Here is a 7,485-nt window from a genome sequence, read left to right as displayed (position 1 = left end):
AGGCTTAAATACTGGCCAGTGTTCCACGCAGAAACAGTGAGCTGCTGCGCCAACTTGCGTAGATCACACGCTGCGTCAACTCTTGATAAAGGAATACCGACGAAATCTGTCATTGCTGGCAGATCAGGGTACCTGCTGCACACGACGGCTGCCTTTGATACTGCAGTGTCCTGGCAGCCATTGAATATTGATATACTCACGTTTCGATATGGCGCCGTGGTAAACCCTGAAAATCTCTGTAACCTGTTGTACATTTGACCCAAAGCACAGAGCAGATTGCAGGCCTTGAAGAGTGCTTTGGAATCAGTAAAAACTAACCATTTATTTGGAGCTTCTTGACCGACGATCTCAACTGCATCGCTAAGGTCAGCTAGTTATGCACTAGTTAAGGAAATGTGGTAGGTCGTCTTCACCTTCGTCAAGATGGCAGACCCCGCGGAACTGGCTCAGTTAACTGACCTGTATCTCGAGAAGTGGATGCGGGGAATGGGGTTAGAATGCAGATGTTCGAACGTGATCTGTTTCAGAGCAGCCAATAATATGCGAGCTCTCTTCGTAATTCCAGAAATAGAAAGGTGCACCCAAGGTTTATGTAGACACTATAAGGGTAAGCACGGTCTTGAGGCTGGGGTGCATTGCGATAAAAGATAGGCGCGATGAGCATCATTGACTTTGACAGCTGCAGTACTGGACCTAATTAGAGGAACAGTTGCGAGATGATGAGAGGGGACCCATGTGAGGTGCTGAGTATGTGTTCTCATGGTGTCGACAGCAGTTCATGTAGTAAATAGATCTTTCTGTGTGACGTCAAGAATTGCTGCTGCATAAGCGCATATAGGCAGTCCGAGGAGCATAGGGAGAGGGAGCGGGAGCTTGCGTTTCAAGTGCGCATGTTTGTTTTTGTAACGTTACTGAATATTGGAAAGCTGTACCGGCGGTAGGCCATGAATACTGCACGATACAATTGTTGCATTGAGCGCACTGATGCACCCCAGGACTTTGTCCGGAGAAAGGAGAGGACATGGGCAATCGCCACCAGCCTCGTTCTCATGTCGTAAAGATGAGGGATCCACTAGAGATTCGTGTCCACGACTTCACCAAGGAAATGATGGGTTCTCCCATAGGCGACACCTTGCGCATTAATGCATAAGCAGTAACATGACATTGTTTTGCGTGTGAACGCTACAAGTGAACACTCCTCGGTCGAAATATTGAGTTTCTGCAGACGAAGGTAAGACATCAATAAAGATTTCGCCGCCTCAAGTTTCGCGCGAACTTGGCGACGAGTCACACTTGACAAAGCCCTAATGCAGATATCAGCAAAGATGGTGATGTGAGCAGATTATGGCCTTAAGTCGACCAGGTCGACGCGAGCAAGGCTGAAGAGTGTCGCGCTCAGCACCAAACCATTTGCGACTCCCCGCGAGGTTCAATGCAAAGACCGCTCCGTACTCAGTCTGCACAACAAGCGAACTCTCCGATAAATAGCTGTATGACCGGCATGCTGCCTCCAAGTGCAGCAGCATCCGAGCCGTCCAAAATCGCCAGATGTGTTACGTTGTCATAGGTGCCCTTGATATCCAAAAGAATGCCGCGGTCAACGTTTTCAAAATTTTTTGGTGCCGGACAGACGTTACCAGGTCAACGACATTGTCGATACAGCATCGTCAGCGCGGAAAGTCGGAGATAAATTTTGGATATATTTTGTTTCTTTCCACGTACAATTCCACGCGTGTTAGCAACATTGTTTCCATCACTTTGCCGAAGCAGCTAGCAAGGCTAATCGGATGGTATGATTTAAGGTCGAATGGGGATTTCCCAGGTTTTAGACGTGTAACTAGACGACTGGTCTCCCATTCATTAAGAGCTGTGCCTTCAATCCATGACTTGTTATAAGCGGCCAAAAGGGCCCGTCGGGCCTCTTGGCCGAGGTTCTAAAGTGCGGAGTACGTCACACCACCGGGCCCTGACGATGATGACTTGCTACAAGCCAGCGCAGGGTGAAGTTCCTGCATGTAGAATATGAGATCCATCGGTGAATCCAGGAAGGTAGAACTTCGCTGCAGTTAAGCGCTGCGGGTGGGTTCGGCAGGCCTATTATCCTTGCGCAGAAATATCCGGCTACTTTGACTTCAGCGCGTCTTCAGTGCAAAATGGCCGTAAGTGCTGTGCCTGCGGGCTTTAAATTTCGCGCTTAATCTTCTTCTGTATGCGCCTTGCATCTCTAAGGTCTAAGCACGACTTTGTGCGTCGGTAGGTTGGAACTTGCTGTATCCAAATCAAACTCGGCGTCATTTACGATAGTGTTAAAGAAGCAGGTGACATTGTCAATGGCCTCCTAATTTTTCGTTCGATAACTATTTTAAAGCATTCTTTGTACGCATCATCCATAAGTTCTTTAAAAACTGTCCAGTCGATGCGCCCCATATGTGTGGCAGAGGGGGTTGTCGAATGTCTGGCAACGGTCACGTAGGTTTCTACATCCGAAAACCACCGGGCGCTGCTGGTAACGCATTTCTAAACGAAAGTAAAGTCCATAAAGCTGCTGTAAGTCACCCCTTGAATATAAGTCTACGCGTGCCGCCCGATGAAGGCGAAGATTGCAAAAGGCACCATAGACATTGCCTGCAGGATGCAGTCACGTGATCGCGGGTGAGCGGGCGCCCCACCCGAAGACGACATAGGTAGCTCTGGGCACGTGCAGGTGGTCACGTACTCTCCTTCCGTCGTAGCTGAAGCTGTGCTCCACCCTGGCTATGCTTCGTCACATTCCCAGTTCACCCACCAGCTTTAGAATATATTACTCCTCCTCCCCACTCGTAGATGTGCGCCTGGGCTCCTCCACTCGCACATGCGCCGCGAGCCATTGTAACGCGTGTTAACTACGTCCATAGTCAAACGTTTTAGGGCAGTCTGGGGACCGCGTCCCCTGAGAGAAACAACCAGGTGTCGTTTACAAAATCCTATGCTCAAAGTGCCCGGCTTCATACATCGGCGAAAGAAAAACCTCAACCAAAAAATAAGGAAACATGGAAATGACATCCTGCTAATGAATTCCGAATCCAACCCCTTCGCCGAACATTGCGAGCGCGCCGACCACCGGATAGCCTTCGAGGAGGTGAGCGTATTGGCCGTGAAGCCAAACCTGTTCAAGAGGCGACATGTGGAGTCATGGCACATCCGGCTCACAAAGGCGGCGATGAATAGGACTCCAGGAACGCTCCCCTCCGCGTACGTTAGTGGACTCCGCCACGTGCTAACACAGGGAGAGCGAAGACAGCAATCCGCTGCTGCTGCTGGCACACTTCAGTCACCCCTGAAGAAGGAACCGAAGTGGTCCCGAAACGTCGGGTAAAGTTAAAAATATTGGTTGGCGTCAGTTTTTTTTCTCTCAAGTATAAAAAAATGCGGTGTTCTCGGAATAACTTGAGGGACACGTAAGGTCAAATTGAGAGTATGAAGCAACAGAATTAAACTGTCCCTACGGTCGTTTGCAGGTCCCATGCTGCACCATTTCCCAGTCATCGACTCACTTGTCGCACTATACATATCGACGTTCATATCTACTGGTGATGCTAGTTAGTGACGTAATTAACTAAATGTTCCTCTAATGTAATTCGCTTACTGTGTGGTGCAAGGATCTCGCACAAGGCCTCCATTTATACCTCCTGACGAACATTCTTCAGAGGTGAAAAGGTAGCATGCCCGGCTCCCGACCCTAAGGGCAGCGTTTTGATTCCATTTGGCGACCTTTATTTCTATTACGCGAAGCTGCTTTTCTTTGTCACTACAGCGGATAGCCGGAGGTTCAGCTCCAGATGGTGACCTGGGCCAGTGAGTTCACCAGGGTCACGGGCTCCTGAGTACCTGGTGCAACCTCAAGGGCCCACTTGTCTTCTGCGGCCGCTCTTTTCCCTATACTCACCCTCACCAGCTCCCTGCTAAGGGTTCCAAATTAAAGTTTTACCACCAGCACCTTCTCTACCCATCAGAATTTTCCAGTTACGCCGCTGCCGCGTTTACCGCCTAAATGCGACTTTCAGCGCACAAATCTCTGTCAAGACGTACACAGGTATTTCGGTTAGCAGCATCAATGACCTGTTCTGGAGTCTAGCCACTCACGAGGCATGAGATGCCTCCCCGTTTTCCTGGTTAGAATGACTTGTGAATCTGTATAGCGAGGCGCACAAGGCTCATTACAAAAATTCTATCTCACCGTGCACGTCTGGTGGTGTTAGGGGTCTCGATGTGTTATTTCACCCTCTTACGGCCAGGATACCAAGCGGGCGAATTGGCGCTCACCTTGCAACATCCGAGACTTAGGGAAAGAGAGAGCTGTGGAGAGGGGAAACTAACCAAATTGCTTATGAGGAAAGATGCAGTGATTGGCTCGCTGCCGGTGGACACCTCAACCACGCCGTGAGGGAAGGGTTAAAGGAGGGAATGCATTAAGGAACAAGCAGGAGCAGCTGGCGTTTTCTCTCTGGTGTGCCATTTCTCGCATTGGTAATCAAAATTTTCAATGCAAAGTGGGGCTTCAAACTGCATCAGCTTATTCATTTCGCGTCAGCTGCCTAGGAGAATTTATTTAATTAGGAGAGCAAAAAAATTATGAGCAAAAAATTCTGTCGTCACTGTCGCAGTTTGGATAAGTTGATAATCACAAAATGGGCAGATAGCTGTGTTACGGTATATAATTTTTAACTCTTTTCTTAGCGCCGGAAATCCGGCCATTTTAGGTTTACGGGGTAAAAATTAATCATCTATAAATTTTAAAATCTAATATTATTGCAGAACGTCATTGTGTAGTTAAACGAAACTCAGCTTTTAATGACATAAAGGGAAAATCTGGATATTTTTTGCTTACGAAGAAAACATTTCGTTTACGAAATTTGAGACCCAGGAAAGAATGCACAAAGATAATAAGTACATTTAATCAGAAAATCAAGAAAAAAAATGTCTGGAATGTGAGTTTTATACGTTACTAGGTATGAAATGAGTATTTTAAGTAACAACACTTTTGATGCTAAACTTTCCGGTCAGTAAAAAATAAATGGGGACACTTAAGCTCCGCCTTGAGGGCCATGACGTGACAGCTTTAAGTTGTTCTGACACTGATCACTCCTTGCCACGCAGACACGGACACTATTTCCTAATTCCCAATCAAAATCACCATTTGAAAGACTACACGGCATACGTATAAAGCCCCCCTTTAACCAAGCTGTACGAACATGCCTGTGCAGCCTATACGGGTAGCGTGTTTGACCCGCAACCCAAGGGTTAGCGTTGCGATTCCCGAACAATTACCCCAGTTTAATTTTCAACCCAGTGCATTTATTTATATTCTTACAGACCCGGACAAAATAGTATGGACCACGTTTAAATGTTCAAACTCTTCTGCCATGTTGAGTAACGGAAATCGAAATGACGCTGCATTTATGTGCAAGGGCGAAAGTAAATAGTACTTGCATATTCATCAAACACCCATTTCTTGGCTAAGTAAGGCTACATAAGAGTTTGACCGTTAAAGCGTTGTCCATATTTTTTTGTCCGTGACTGTAGGTGTCCTAATGAAGTTTGAATCATATTGCGACCTAAGCACCTGTATTCTGATGTTGTGATCACTCTCTAAATCCTCTGCTGCACGTGTGACGTGGCCACGTTTTCTACCAATCAAGAATTTTTGTTCATAGATTCACTTCCCACGACAGTGGTTGGAGACAATGCTTCTATGCGAGCGTTCAGCAAAATGATTACCGGGTTCTTTTCGTTGCCCTGAGAAAATTATCTTTCCCATATTCTGCATTTTCGTCCATTTAGCTAATAGTAATGCACTAAGCATGCCATTCCTTTCTTTCTGTCGACATATTGTCCTTAATATTGTGTATTTATGAGCAATGGCTTTTAGCCGTATCGATTCTCCATGTTAGTTTTATTCAATTTTCTCTTCTTGTAGTCAACTGTGTTACGTGAATATGTGCATGCTTATAGGCGAAGTTATTCTTTCTCTGTACCATTCTTGTGGATGAACGCGTTTATGAATCTATGTGAAAATTTCTCACTGCTCTGAAAGTAAGAGTGAAAAGAGGGTGACACTTTGTCAAGCAACTTCGTTTCCTTGTTTTTGCCTCGTCGGCAACCAAGGGCTGTTTGAATTAAACTATAGTAATTTGAACGACGACGCCGGACTTTCTGCAGAAAGTAATCTTACGATGTCGCGTAAAATCAATTCCTCGCTCGAAGCGCTTTGGGTTCCTCTGCAGTGCAGTGCCAAGGTCGTTCCCGGGCCGTTATAACTCGATCTGCTGCACGGCTGGTGGCAGATAAACGTTCTGATCATGAACGGTACCTTCGGAGAGGCTCGGAAGGCAGCGAATCTCCTCCGCAACGGCGGAAACGAGGTACAGACGAGAACGTGACGATAATCCTGATTGGGCGGATCAATCAACGCTGTCTGAACTTTAATCGGATAGATGGACGTCATCTTTTCAAATAACAATTTGAATAAGCACGGTAATGAAAAGAGTTAATGTCACAAAGCAGCACGAGCTATGCGGGACGCCGCAGTGGAGGGCTGCAGATTAATGTAAATCACCTAGGGTTCTGTAACAAGCGCTCACATGACACAGTCCAAGGGCGCCTTGCGTTTCGCCGTCATCGAAATGTGGCTGCTGGAGCCGGAATCATCAGATGTCAAGCTCAAAAACGTGCCGGCAGTGACCACCTCTGCAGGAAAGCGTATATATTTTAATTCGGACTTATGGCATGACATGTACACGGTGTTCACCTTAAATAGAAATCTTGTACAGGTCAATAATGGTCTTGCAGGGAGGGGGCATTATATTTTGAGTAACAAAGATAGAGAACGCCTGCGCGCCGCTGTTATTCATTCCCAAAACATTTGATTATTTTCCCCCACAAGACCCCTTGAACAAGCCTCATAGTTAATGCCCTGGTGTCTGCTAAGAGGCCATTGCACCTTCCAGGAATTGTTTCAAAAGTGTTATTTCTGTCCACCACATTTTTCGCGAAAAGGTGCCTAACACTAGGAAGTTAAACCTTATGTAAGTATGTCCTCAGCGTATTTTCTGACCACGGGTTCCTGGGACCATACTCGTGGTAAAAACAAAATGAACATAAATGGTCTCAATGGGTAAGAAGTTGCACTCTGGTATAACCTTCTGTTTGGGTGTTTTCTTTTGCGAGTAAGAGGAAAACAGAGAAAGCAAAGAATTTAGACGTGGTTCTGTTTCACACTGGGCATTATAGGGAGCAGAGACTAAAAACAGGCCGGGCGCGTACAGCTGCAAGGTTGAAATGTTTTGCCGCACCTTGTTATGTGGACCGCTATTTATTAATAGGAATGAATCATTAAAGGGTCTATGCATGCATAAGTGCACTGCAAACAATTTCCGGCATACTATCGGGCAGGAAAAAGATACATTGCCACTGTGGCAGAGCTGCCCGACTGCCCTTCCAGAGCGG

The sequence above is a fragment of the Amblyomma americanum genome, chromosome 10, assembly GCF_052857255.1.
Source record: "Amblyomma americanum isolate KBUSLIRL-KWMA chromosome 10, ASM5285725v1, whole genome shotgun sequence".
Classification (NCBI taxonomy): Eukaryota; Metazoa; Arthropoda; class Arachnida; order Ixodida; family Ixodidae; genus Amblyomma; species Amblyomma americanum.
Note: the sequence above shows the minus strand (reverse complement) of the source record.